The sequence below is a fragment of the Elephantulus edwardii genome, unplaced genomic scaffold, assembly GCF_000299155.1.
Source record: "Elephantulus edwardii isolate Elephantulus edwardi_28Jun2011 unplaced genomic scaffold, EleEdw1.0 scaffold00186, whole genome shotgun sequence".
NCBI lineage: Eukaryota > Metazoa > Chordata > Mammalia > Macroscelidea > Macroscelididae > Elephantulus > Elephantulus edwardii.
The window spans coordinates 3118652-3132277 of NW_006399936.1; the positions used below are offsets into that span (position 1 = coordinate 3118652).

A 13626-nucleotide genomic window follows, 5' to 3' on the forward strand; every position below is an offset into this window, starting at 1 on the left:
TGACTCATAGATGACCTTCCAGAGAGTTTCCAGAGGCAATACAACATATTGGAGGAATTCGCCCATCTGTCTCCGGCAGAGGTGGATTCCACCTATCTACCTTTGTGTTGGCAGTGTGACTTCTTACCCGTTAAGCCACCAGAAGTCCCTAAATGTACACGTATTATTGTTGTTTGTGTTGTCAAGTAAGAACACATCCATAGCTGACCCTCCAGCGGGTTCTCAGAGGTAGTTAATTGCACGGGAGGAGACTGCTTGTCCTTCTCCTGTGGAGCAGCTGGTGGATTTGAACCGTGTGTCTTCGGGATGCCTTCAGAATTGCAGTGAAGCATCTTTTTATTTTCTTTTAATTTTTTAAAATTTTTATTATTTTTTTTTGTGCATGTACCGTCAAATTGGATCTGACTGGTACAGGAGGAGATTGCCCCTCCTTCTCCAGCAGAGCATCTGGTAGACTCGAACCACATACCTTTGGGATTGTAGTGCAGCTTTTTGCCACTAGGCCACCAGAACTCCCTATAGCACAGCTTCTTAATACTAGGCCACAAGAGCTTCAAGTATTGAAATGGTTGTGGAGGCTGGTTATATGGATCAGACGTCAGGCTGGAGTTCTTCTCCTGACTCAAGTGGTTGTGGCCAAAATCAGCACGTCAGAAGGCAGAATGCTGGTTCACGTCCCAAAAAGTAGACATCAGAGGGAGACAAGTCAAGAGAACACGCGTTTTGCCAAAATATCCATGTATATTGAACAGAGGGTTCCTTCAGGGAAATCTCCTTTTGAATAGATTGGCTGTTCTCACCAGGTGATTACTCAAAATCTGCCACGCCGCTGAAGATTATGATCCAGCCAAATTGACCTTAACCATCCCAGCTGGTTTTCATATTTAAATGATCTATTCTTGTTGCTGTTGTCCTCATAGGCACCCTGGAGGACAGAGCAGAGGTGCCCAGCAGTATTTCCTCGGCCGTGGGCACAGATGCCAAGTCTTTTCTCCTAGAGAGCTGCTGATGGATCCAAACTACTAACCTTTAAGTTAATGACTGAGTGCTTAACCAGTGCACCACCAGGGCACCTTTGTTTTATTGGAAACCACCACAAATTCTTTTAGGGTGAGCTTCCTTGGAACTTAGCTCTAGTTAATAGATTTCCCGGCTCCACTTTTTAATAATTTTTATAAAATTAATCACTATGTGTGATAAAATAGTTCTCTCCCATAGCCCCCTGTATTCAGGTCTCTGTCCCATTCACCTTGGGATTATTGCCCATACATAACTTAGCTGACAAATACTTTTGTGTTTTTTTTCTTTTAAAAAAACCAGAGAGTTTGAATCAGACACTAAGTATTTTCTATATTGTTGTTATGTACAATTGTGTCAGAGCCAACCTATAGCTGATGGGTTTTCAGAGGCAGTTAGTCGCACGGGTGGGGGTTGCCCATCCTTTATTATGAAAAAAATATTTTAATTGTGGGTAACAAGTTTCAAACTAGCTAAAGTAAGGAAAAAATGTGTAGTAATTGAAATGAACCACGAAGTGATTAAGTTTCAGGCATAGTTGCGTTCAGGTGAACAAATAATGTTATCAGAAACTTATATCTCTAAACTAGCTTTTGTGTTAAAATCGTCCACTGTTAGACCATATTCGTGTGGATGGAAGGCTGATCCCAAACATATCGAGGATTACATAAAATTTCAGAGGTAGTGAAGGATCTTTCTCAAGAACACCTCCAAAAATCCAGGAAAGGCTATGATTAGGCTCATTGGGTTCATGGACTCATTTCCAAACTGGTGGCCCATGGCCAGAGGATGCAGTTCTCAGCTTTGCCCCACTTGGGTCATCTGATAGAGCCATGGTGGGGTTAGTTAGGGTCCCATAAAGCTTATTATGCAACGATGGATAAGTGGTTGCCCAAAGGAATTTGTTGATTATAAATCTGGATGAGTTGTCTAATTGGGAGCTTATCAGTGGACCCGTGGTGGAACGAAAGCACTCAATGTCCAGAAATGGCAGATGTCTTAATTTAGGTTCCTCCAAAGCAGACTGAAAGAGAGGATTTGGATGCAGGTTGTTTATTTGAGGGATAATCCCCGCAAGTGTGCTGGAGAAGTAAGATAAAAGATGGGGGGCAGTAGTAGAAGAAGTGCTGATGATCAAGTTACCACTAAGGGCAACTGGGGTTCAATCCTGCTGGGCTCCCTTTGAGAAACTGTTTGGAGAACACCTCAGAGCTGATCCCTCAAAGAATGAGAGGTGGTGTTGTTTATTCACCAGTTCCATCATTGGTGGGAGGTCATTATTAAGGCTTTCCCCAGAACCTCTGGCTTCTTCCCCTTAAGGAACCAAGTGCGTAAGGTAGCCACCAAAGTGGTGGTGGGAAAGCCTCCCTGCTCCACAAGAACAGGCTCTTCAAAGCGTCAGTGACCTGAGGTGTGGATTGAGAGATGCAGGAGTGATAGTGCCTGCCATAGACAGCCAAATCAGGATAGAGGAGCGTCTGGTGGACAGACTGAGTCTAGTCCTCACAGCTGCACTGTCACCTGCTTACTCCTACATGTGTTTTGATTGGGCGGGCTTGAGCCATTGAAGCAGAGAGAGAGAGGCCTAGGTAGTCTTCCCTAAAGTGGGAGAGGTGCCGTAAGCATTTGCCAAGATTGGTCTCAGGGGAGTGCCTGGTAGGTTTGAAATGCTACTTCTTGCCTCTCCACAGCCCCCTGGTCAGACCCTCCTCGGTCCATGAGGTGGTAGAGCTGACCACGTCTCCTCAAATTCCCTCTTCTGAAATGAGGCCCACGCGGTTCTCATTCTGTAGAAGTGACTGTTTGAGAATGCATGGCTTTCTGGAGAGGAACTTAATTTTCATCCCAAACCCCTTGCCCTGGTAGAAGATTTTTGTCTTTTGAATTATCTTGGATTTATGTTTTATCTTGCCTGGGATTAAGCCATGATCTTATAGCTCAGTCTTTGTCAACATCGTCTTCATCAGACACATCACAACCTTTTATCTGACATCCTCAGGGCAAGAAGTTGCAGAATTCAGAACTTTACAGATTGCAAGAGGTAACATAATATCTAGACCATCCATTACGTAATATCCCAGCAGGGGCTGGGGCAGCACCCTGTAACCAAATACATACACATTTCATTTCTCCAGTAAAACCCATACATATTCATAGTGGAACCTGATCACAATGTTTAAAAAGACCATAAACAGCCTCGTTTCTGTTCAGGTCAGGCTCTGGTGCTGAGGAAAATGAAGGTCAAGTCAGGTTTTGTGGCCAAATGAGTCAAGGAAAAAAGTGATTTGTTTCCACAACTCCTCGGAATATAAAGTCTCACAAAATCACAAAGTGTGGACCTTAAATAGCTCGTGTTTATTGAGTACCTACTGTGTGCCAGCCACCACGGTAAATGCCTTTTCTCTGTCCAGCTCGGTGACGGTGCATGCTGTCATTTCTCCATTTTGCAATGGAGGGAACCGAGGCACAGAACTGCTAAGTGCTTGTTCTGGCTTTGTTGCCACAGTGGTCTGTGTGCACTGCGGATTAGGACCCAGTACCCTGGCCAGCTGGTTCTTTCTGAAGCCTCAGGGTCACAGATGAGAAGAATTACCCTGGCAACCTCAATATCTCCAGTCCCATCACTCCAGTCAGGGGGCTCAAGGCCGATGTCCACAGGGGCTAAGCAGATGCTGTAAATGAGCAAAACCAGCCAGAAGTAATATAATCAGGAGAATGGGGGCTTTGGCAGGCTTAAAGATCTATGTCCCATCACCAGCTATGAAGTAGAATTATTCAAAGAAAGCCAACATCCAAGGCCTTATGGAAAAGCAATTCAGTGGCAACTAATAAGAAACACCTTGGGATATAAGTCCGTTGCAGACCCACTTTAAGTGCTCAGTTCAGTGGTTTGGTTTTTTGTTGGTTGTGTTTTTTTTTTAATTAACTGACGTTTTAATGAAAGGTTATAGAGACTTTGGATTTCCATTCACTCATTGTTGCACATTTTCCTCCCTGCCCACCTCTCCCTCCAGTTGGTTTTTCTCTTTGAAAAGTAAAAAACAACAACAACACAACAAACCACCCAACTTTCATTATTATATAACCCTCCCCCCAGACCACTCCCTCACAAAGCTCTCATTCTGCACTCTTGTCATGCCAATAATACCTAATCATATATTCCTTTCAAACAGTTCTCTCTTTTGTCTGTTTCAACACAGTATGCCTTATCTATCCCTTCTTTACTTAGATTCCTCCCAACTCTGAGGTCAGTTCAGTGGTTTTAATAAACCTCATCATAATCTAATCTTGGGTCATTTTCACTGACCTAAAAAGAAAGCATGGCCCTACTGACAGCCTAGCCCCCAACTCCCAGCCTGGAAAACCACCCATCAGCCTCTGTCTCCTATCACATAGGGACCTTATGTGAGAGGATGTTTTGAAACTGGACTGTGGTGAGAGTTGCATTATTTTATATATATTTATGAAACATGGCAGAGCATTGTAAGAATACTTACAATGAAAAAAAAAAATAAGAATACTTACAATGGGTGAATTCCATGGTATGGAAAATAGACCTTAATAAAAACGGTCACGTTGCTGCACACTTTTAAATTGATGACCATGCTTAGAAACACATTTCCCCCCACCCCCAGTCATTTGCGGCAATGTGTTAAACACATACGCACATACCAGCATAAAGGAGACCTTAATGAACCTTGAGGGTGCGGTGCATTTCATGTCGAGCTACTTACCTGGAAGGTCAGTGGTTCAAATCCACCAGCTACAAAGTGTGAGAAGAATAAGGCAGTCTGTGCGCATGAAGGTCTATGTGGAAACCCAATAGAAGATCGCCATGAGATGGAATCTACTTTGTGACAACGTTTTGTCATCTTGTTTAGGGGGAAGGAGCAGTTTGGCACAAATGGATAAATGAAAGGTTGACTGAACTTAGAGGCACCTCAGAAGACAGGCTTGGTGACGTCCTTTCAAGAGGCCACAACCTTTTAAACCTTACAGAGCGGTTCTGTTCTGTGCACAAGGTCGAGGTTGGCAGGAGTCTGCATTCACGTGCTGCAGTTGGCAAAGAAATGAAGCTCAAAGTGGGTTGTTTGTTTCTTTTTTAAACCTTTGTTGTTGTCTCTGTGTACCATACAGTCAGAGCTGACCCACAGCTGACCCTACAGCAGGTTTTCAGAGGCAGTTAATTTCACGGGAGGAGATTGCCCATCCTTCTCCTGTGAAGCAGCTGGTGGCCTCAAACTGCGAACCTTTGGGATTGCAGCGCAGCTTCTTGCCTTGATAAAATTTTGAGATATTCATTTATATTTGATCTTTAATCCTTCTTATATTCCTCCCTGCTGTATCTTTCCTTATTTGAACACATAAGAAACCTTGGACTTTCTTGTTCCAGAGGTTTTGTGGGAACAGAAGAAAGTAAAGCCTGTCTGCAAAATGGTTCTCTTTCTGACTAGTGTCTTTGAAAGCCTAAATTACTGAGAGAATCTTGATGATACAGTGTTTAAGGGCTTAGCTACTAACTAAAAGGTCAGTAGTTCAAACCCACCAGCTGCCCCAAGGGAGTCTGCTTCTGCAAGGATTATACAGTCTTGGAACTTGTAGGAGACAAGTCGACTATGTCTGTGGTGTTACTAAAATCTGCTGTAAGGTTCACAACTCAGACTTGTTACTAGTGACTTGGAACCGAGTGGCAGCGGACCCTCCGGTGAATTTTCAGAAGGCTGTAAATCCCATGGAGGAGATTGCCTGTTCTTTTCCCGACAAGCTGCTGGAGGATTCAGATGGCCAGAGAGGCACCATCTTTGGGTGAACAGCTCCCTATGAACAAAACCGTCAGAGCTCACTTGGTGTTGTTGTTGTGTTAGGTGCCATCGAGTTGAGTGTGACTCACAGTGACTCTGAACAGAAGCTTTGAATGCTGTTCTGTCCTGTGCCATCCCCACACTTCTTGACACACAGTGCCCACTGCAGCAGTCACCGTGTCAGTCCACCTGGTTGAGCGTCTTCCTCTCCTTCATCGACTCTCCACCCTTCCCAGCATCATGTCCATCTCCAAGGAATAGCCCCTCCTAGCAACACGCCCAAAGTATGTGAGACGAAGCCTCATCATCCTTGTCTCCAAAGAGCACTCCAGCTGCAGCCTCTCCAAGTCTTACCTGTTCATTCTCTTGTCCGTCCATGGGATGTTCAGTGTTCTTCTCCAACACCACAGCTCAAAGGCATCACTTCTTTTTCTGTCATCCTTATTCATTGTCCTGCTCTCTTACAGGGCTAAAATTTCATGAGAGTATGCCAGGGAGAGATGTAGAGAGAGAAAGAATTGTTTTCTGTTGGGACAAAAAAAAGGATTGATTTTTTTTTTCCTCCCTCCTGACTAAGGCAAGAGAGAGGGAACCGGGTGTCTGGAGCCGTGTTTTCTTGGCTGGCACAATGGTGTGGAAGAATTTTTAACTAAAAAGTTGTGCTGGGGGTGGTGGTGGTGAGAAGATAACACCATATTCGAACATACTCTACAGAATCCCTTTTATTAAACTTTAAACAGAACAAAGACAGTCATTACAGAGTGAGAGACGCCATCAGCTTGATGCTGAAGGAGCCTGTCCATGCACAGCCCTGGCTTTCATTGATATGACTGGGGACAAAGGAAATCATCACCTAACCATAGGTGGTGACAGGTACAATCCATCACTGTTTCCGGTGAGATTTCAGAAGCTGGCAAGGGACTATGATTGGGGTCCTTACACAACTGCAGATTTAAAACGCCTCCAGAATTGGTTTGGAGACGTTAATCATCTGCCATTATGGCAGTTTGGGGTATGACTTCTGACCATTCATCCCTGAGTCATGGTCACCAGGACCCCAACTTTGAATTTACTGTAGTTAACATGCAGATTTTTTTTTAATCACTGAGGACGCACCCAGGCACGTTCCCCAGCTCGCTGTGTTATCCTGAGGATGAATGCCCCCTCCCTGGGTCTTCTCTCATTGTTATAATCTACTTTTAACTGTATTTTTTCCTGAAGACAAAGCCTTATAACTGGTTTAATGGCCAGAAAAGAGCTTAAGTGACATCTTAATTTATGTCAAGTTTCAAAATGGAGTTAGGTGTCAGCTTTCCACTTCAGAATTTAAGCTCTAATGCAAAGTATGGAAGTGTCTTAAACCTATTGCCATCAACTCAATTCTGACTCACAGCAGCCTTATATAATAGAACAGTGCTGTCCCTTAGCGTTTCCAAGGCTGGAATCTTTACAGAGGTGTGCTGTCACATCTTCCTGCTGCAGAATTGCCCTTGAGTTCAAAATGCAGATCTTTTTGTTACTTGATAGTCTTCCTAATTCATGGTCCTGCTCTTGGATGCATAGCAAGTGATTTAAAAGACCGTAGTCTGAATCAGGTGCACCTTAGTCTTCAGATGGACATCATTGCTCTTCAGTGTTTTGGAGCTATCCCAACAGCAGACTTTCCTGACGTAATATGTCTACTGATCTGCTGACTATTGGTGCCAAGGGTTCTGACTGTGAATTCAAGCATGATGAACTAATTGACAACCTCAGTCTTTTCTCTTGCCTAGATGTGGCAAGAACTTTTGTTTTCTTCACGTTGAGATGTGGTCCATAATGAAGGCTGTAGTCTTTGATCTTCTGCAGCATGTGTTCTTCTCACTTTCAGCAAGCAAAGTTTTTGATAAGTCTTCCTCTGACACTGATACCACATTCCTCTTCATAGAGTCCAGCTTCACGAATTATTTGCTCTGCCTACAGGTTGAACAGGTACAGATACATTCCTGATGCACAGCTTTCCTGATTTGAAGCCACACAGTGCTCCCTTGCTCTGGACAACAACTTCTTGGTCTAGGTGTAGATTTCCTATAAGTACAATGAAGCAGACCTCCCCAGGCAGCTAGCGAGACAGCTGCATCACTGCTTTGTGCCTGCCTGAAATCACAAGAAGACGGGGTTTAAGTGGGGAATGCAATTGGATATAAATGTTTAGATATGTTTAGGCAGACTGCAAAATTTACAGTCATAATTATAGAATGTTTCTGATGTATACTTTTCAGGACAAGTCATAAAAATGTCTAAATTGGTTAATGCTAAGACTCTTCATAGACTGTGTAAGCGAAACCTTCTTGGTTGCCTAGGAAACTCAATAATTGCTTGTAGGGTTTTTTTCCCCCCACCTCCCTGGGGACTTTGTTTTTATATGTTTCTTATAAAAGGAATATGTCTTAAGGTCATTTGACACCAATGTATTGATGTTGAAACACCCACCCTTTCTTGATGTGATTTCCTCCTACATTTTGGCTTGATCACAGAGAAAACGTTCTCTTAGTTAAGTATGGCTTCTAGCAATTAACAGACAGATCTTTCTTAGAGGAAGTGCAACCAGAGGGGTTCTTAGAAGCAAGGATGGGGGGACATTGTCTCACATACTTTGGACATGTTACCAGGAAGGTCAGTCCCTGGAGAAAGACATCGTGCTTGGAAGAGGAGGAGGTCCCAGTGGGAGATGCGTACCCTCCAGAAGGTGGAGTGGCCCAGTGACTGCCACAGTGGGTTTACACACAGCAGAGACTGTGAGGCTGGAGCGTGGTCAGCCAGGGTTGCTGTCTGTTGTACACGGGGTCACTTCGAATTGTTGTTGTTGTTGCTAGTTGCCGTCGAGTGAAGTATAACTCATAGCAACCTTGTGAACAACAGATCTGAACCCTGTCCTATCCTGTGCCGTCCTCACACTTTCTGACACACTAGAGCCCATTTGCAGCAGTCACTGTGTCAGTCCACCTGGTCAAGGGTCTTCCTCTCCTTCACCACTGCTCCACCTTTCGAACAGCATGTCCTTTTCCAAAGCCCCTCCCAGCAACATGTCCAAAGTATGTGAGGCGAAACCTCATCATTCTTGCCTTCAGAGAGCACTCTGGCTGCACCCTCTCCAAGACATACTTGTTTGTTCTCTTGGCCGTCTGTGGGATGTGCAGTTCTCTTCTCCAACACCACAGCTCAAAGGCATCACTTCTTCTGTCATCCCTATTCATTGGTCAGCTCTCAGTTGCAAAGCTGGTAATTGGAAAGACCACGGGCAAATCAGACAAACCTTAGTCCTCAAACTGACATCATCATTGCTCAATAATTTGGAGCGGTCCCTAACTGCAGACTTTCCCAGTGCATTGCATCTCCTTATTTCCTGATTGTTGGTACCAAGGGTGTTAATTGTGGATCCAAGGAAGATGAAGTTGTTGGCCGTTTCAATCTCCTCTCCATCCATTGTGAATTTGCCTATAGGTCCAGTAGTAAGAATCTTTGTTTTCTTGACTTTGAGATACAATCTGTATTGAAGGCTGTGTTCTTTGATCTTCTGCAACAAGTGCTCCAAGTCCTCCACAGTTTCAGCAAGCAAGGTGGTGTCATCTGCATAACACAGGTTATTGATGAGTCTCCTTCCAATTCTAGCTTCACGCTCCTCTTCATAGAGTCCAGCCTCTTGTATACTTTTCTCAGCATACAGATTGAATAGGTATGGAGAGAGAATACAACTCAGATTCTTAATTTTTAATACACTCTCTTCTTAATTTTAAACTATGCAGTGTTCCCCTACTCTGTTCGCACAACAGCCTCCTGGTCCAGGCATAGATTTCACATGAGCACAATTAAGTGCTTTGGAGACTCCCATTCTTCTCAAGGTCAGCCACAGCTTGTTATGATCCACACTGTCAAAACCTTTGCATAGTCGATACAGCACAAATAGACATTCTTCTGGTATTCTTTACTTCCAGGCAGGATCCATCTGACTGATATCCCTGGTGCTATGTGTTAGAACAACATTGTTCATGAACCTGATCAATGTTATTCATCAGATTCATGAGCTTATTCATTCAGTACATACTCCTGTGACAGATAAGCCAGTGGCCCTCTCTGTCCTCCTAGGGATCGGACCTCAGGAGTGAATTGTGTGATTGTATAGGAGCTATGTCACAAGGGTGTGTAGCCCAGGGGACACCTTTCCAGGGGGCCCTGCCTTCCTTCTAGAACACGGAAAGGAGAGAGCCAGATGAGGAGGTAGAGGGGAAGGGGTCAGCGAGTGCCCAGCAAGGGCAAAGGCAGAGGTCAGGCAGGGGGGTGGCCTATGTGGACAGTCTTCAGTAAAGCGTAGCAGAGGAATATGCGGAGCAAGGGGGAGCGAGAGAGGAGGCCAGGTGGTGTAGGCTGGGAGGTGAGGCCAGGAGCCTGGGCTTCCTCCTCAGGACAAGAGGAAGGAAACCCGTCACTAACGGGTTTTCAGCCAGGGTATGTGAGTGTGGAAGGAAATCCAGTCTGCGATTTGCAGCCAGGTGTCAACAGGGGAGCGGAAAACAGGTCTGATGGTGTCGGGCCTGGAACAACAGGTTAGGACATATGGGTCTTTGGGGCAGGGGTTGGCACTGGGGAACTGCTGTGGGTTTTAAGACAGGCCCTGAGGAGATCAGGGGTAGGTTTTAGAAAGATTGTTCATTGGATCCAAGAGGAAGGGGCCAGTGTACAGAGCTGGGAACCCAACTGGGAAGCCGCTGCCCTGCGGCTGCAGTGACGTGGGAGTAGAGGAACCTGGGTGCATTTGAGAAAGCAGAATGGCAGCGAGGGTGCAAGATGCGGTGGGGAAACTGGGGAAGCATCCCCTGGAGTCCGAAGCGCTAGTGGAGGACAGTGGGGTGTATCATGGGTGTCTAAAGATTCCCAGGGGAAGCTGAGAGGAGGTCAGCAGGGAAGAGGAGGGAAAGTCCCTGTTATGATGGGAGAGAGGTGGAGCTAAGCCTGGGAAGGCAGAGAAGACGACGAAACGAGGTTGTTGTTTTTTTAATCGTCCTTACTATGTGTCAGACCCCTTGTCAGAGTTAATTCTGTGACAGAGAAGGGAGGGCTTCTGACTGTCCCTACCCCCCAACTCCTAGAGCTTTTGAGGAGGCTTTTCTTGTTGGGTGGAGACTGGTATATAGCTGTGTGTACCTGTGTGTATATGTGTGTTAATAAGTCACAGTGGTAGAATTCTGAGAATAGCAATTGCTAACATTTATTCAACCAATCTACATACATTTTTTTTTCCAAACAATGCTTTGGGAATGTCTGTGTGCAAGCTCTTCTTCTGAGCCAGGAACCAGCAAACTGATTCTCTAGGCCATATAGTGGAGGTTTTAGTCTTCGCAGGCTGCAGGGACTATTAGTTACCCAACTCTGCAGTAGACAGTACTTCAGTGAGCAGGCCTGCCTGTGTTCCAGTAAAACTTTATTTACAAAAATAGATACTAGGACTTACTGGGCTGGTGGGCAGTCTTTTTTAACGTCAGTGATTGTTTTGGGAGATACTGCTGTGAACAAAACACATAACCTCCCTAATTGTGTAGACTGTACATTCTAGCGGCATGAGATAAGCAAAGGAATGACCAGGCAGATAAACAGATTACATAACAATGTAATGTCAGGTGCTGATATAACAAATCACCCCACATGTGCTATGTAGCTGAAAACCACAGCAATTTATTCTCTCACGGTTCAGAAGATTCGAAGCCTGAATCCAGGATGTCAAGCTCTTCTCCAGAGCATGATCTTTTCTTGTCTCCTGCAGCTTCCTCTCGCTCCAGGCATTCCCTGACTTGTGACAGCAGAGCGCCCGTCTCCGCCTCTGTCTTCCCTCTTTCTCTGTGGCTTTTCTCTTCTTGGAAGGCTGGCAGTCTTATTGGTGTAGGGCCCACCTCACTCCAGTATAGTCTCATTTTAATTGTTTCCACCTTCAAAGACTCTTTTTCCTTTTTTACTATTATTAATTTTAATGAAAATTTAGAGAGATTTTGGAGTTCCATTCATTCATTGTTGCACTTTTCTCCCTGCCCATTCATCCTCTCCAGCTCGTTCTTCTCTTTGAAAAGTAAAAGAAAAATTCTTTTATTGTTATACAGTCCCTCCCCGCAAGATCACTCCACTATGCAGCCTTAGTTCTGGACTCCTGTCATGACAATAATACCTAATCATATATACCTTTTAAACAGTTCTCTTTCTTATGTTTCAATATACATCATTTCAGTGTACATAATTTATCCCACAGTTCTCAGTCTACCCCCAACCTTGATGTCAGTCCCGTTTTACAACAGTGGCACCATGCAGTAGTTGTCCTTTTGTGTCTGAGATATTTCACTCAGCATAATGTCCTCCAGGGTCACCCATTTTGAATAATATTTCATGAGTTCCTTGTTTCCCAATGCAGCGTAGTATTCCATTGTGAGAATATACCAGAGCTTCTCTGTCCATTCTCTTGTTGATGGGAACTTAGGTTGTTTCCAACTCTTTGCTGCTGTGAACAAAGCCGTGATAAACATGGGTGTGCATATATCTGCTTGGGTGGCAATTATGGTTTCTTTGGGGTATATTCCCAGTAGTGGAATGGCTGGGTCAAATGACTCTTTTCAAATAGGAGACTACAACAACAGCCCAGGTTTACCCTCACAAATCCCTGGAAGCTGACTATTCTGTTAAGCCCAGGGCCAGAATCTGGAGATTTCTTAGGTCTTCTGTTTATGTTACAAATAATTCACTGTGACTGAAAATCTTCCTAATAAAATCCTTGCCAGATTGTAAAAAAAACAAAACAAAACAAAAAAACAAATCCCTGGAAGCCAGGAAGTAAAACCTCAACAAAGCTTTTGTGGGGGGGGGGGGGACGACACAAATCAACCTATAGCACACGACCTATCGAAGAGAGAGAGAGAGAGAATATCTATGGAGAGTATATTCCACAAAGAGAGGACAATGAAATGCCCTGAGCATGGTGTCTTTTGAGGAAGGGGAACATGGACATGATGTGCCAAGGGACAAAATATTGAAAAGTCAGAGACTAGTATGGACTTAGATGGTGAAGAACCTTGCTGGCCACAAAGAAGATATTGGCTTTTATACCAGGAAATGTAAAATAGTTGGAGGGTTCTGGTCAAAGAGTCGGCAAGATCTAGCTCGCCTGTTTTTAAAAGAATCACGGTGGCTACAATGTTGAGAGAAGTGGAAATAGGAAGGTCAGAGAGGAGACCACAGGAGTGGTCCAGGCAAGGGATGCTGGAGGCTTAGGCCAGGGCGGCAGCCACGGAGATGTGAGAATGGTTGGCTTCTGCATGAGTTTTGAAGTTCAAGCCAACAGGAGGTGCTGGTGGACATCATGGAAGAGGGGATGGAAGGGACCACAGAGGATTCCAAGATTTGGACCTGAGCCACTGGGAAGATGGAATTCTGCTTAACAAGTAGCCAGTCGGGGCATGTTAATTTGAGATGCCTGTTTGATGGTATGGGTGATGCCAAGTCCCTAAAATAGAGTCTAGTTGGAGAGATGGTCACACAGGATAGTGACAATATGCTGAGCTAGAGGAAAGAGCTAGAGGACATCATTGCACTGAAGTGACAAGCTGATCTGTGAGGTAAAAAATGGGGAAAGGCCTTGCCCACCTTATTTACTGTCACCCCCGTGCCAGGGCACCATTCTCACTTGTCCCCTCTTCCTTCACCCCCTTGGCAAACACACAGTGGCTTTTCTAGGTCTGGCCTCCCCTCACCACCTCTCTGAAGCTTTTTCACTCTAAGTCCAGGTGTAACC

General features: G+C 44.7%; 1 protein-coding gene across 1 annotated transcript in view; it reads left to right on the plus strand.

Moving 5' to 3' along the window:
• The window catches only part of GSG1L (GSG1-like), a 261256-nt gene that overhangs the window by 181077 nt on the left and 66553 nt on the right, over positions 1-13626 (plus strand). The gene's annotated exons all lie outside the window — the stretch shown is intronic.